Here is a 925-nt window from a genome sequence, read left to right on the forward strand (position 1 = left end):
CCTTCCTTCCTTCCTTCCTTCCTTCCTTCCTTCCTTCCTTCCTTCCTCTCTCTTTTTTCTTTCTTCTTTCTTGCACGAAATGATCAATATGGAAATGATTGCACAACTATAACCTATATCAGATTGTTTACCATCTCAAGGAGGAGGGAGGGTAGGGATAGAATTTAGAACTCAAAACTTTTTTTAATGTTAAAGCCTGCTTTTACTTGTAATTGGGGGAAATAAAATATTATTTTCAAAAAGGAAAAAATAATAGCCAGCATTTATATATCGCTTTAAGGTCTGAGGATCACAAAACATTCATCTTCCTGTGATCTATCTTAAAATATTCTGACTCCTAGAAATGTCATCTCTCATTACCATTCTGTGGATTCTGGGATGCTATTCCCTCATCAGAGGATATGGTTACATACTCTCAGGAGATAGCCTCGATCCCATTATACAACTTCAAAGGTTCAACAATCTTTTATTTCTATTCTTTCCTTAGTTTCATGACTTTCACCTCCCAATCTCCTGACAAAAGCTCGGATCATCTCCTTTTCCTTGCTCTTTCCTTCTTTCTATCTCTCTCTCTTCCTTCTTCTTTCTTTCTTTCTTTCTTTCTTTCTTTCTTTCTTTCTTTCTTTCTTTCTTTCTTTCTTTCTTTCTTTCTTCCTTCCTTCCTTCCTTCCTTCCTTCCTTCCTTTCTTTCTTTCTTCCTTTCTTCCTTCCTTCCTTCCTTCCTTCCTTCCTTCCTTTCTTTCTTTCTTTCTTTCTTTCTTTCTTTCTTTCTTTCTTTCTTTCTTTCTTTCTTTCTTTCTTTCTTTCTTTCTTTCTTTCTTTCTTTCTCTCTCTTTCTCTCCTTTCCTTCTTTGCTTCTTCCTTCTTTCCTTCCTTCTTTCCTTCCTTCCTTCCTTCCTTCCTTCCTTCCTTCCTTCCTTCCTTC

The sequence above is a fragment of the Petaurus breviceps genome, unplaced genomic scaffold, assembly GCF_028583685.1.
Source record: "Petaurus breviceps papuanus isolate PSGF00001 unplaced genomic scaffold, PetGlider_PUasm1.0 98, whole genome shotgun sequence".
Classification (NCBI taxonomy): Eukaryota; Metazoa; Chordata; class Mammalia; order Diprotodontia; family Petauridae; genus Petaurus; species Petaurus breviceps.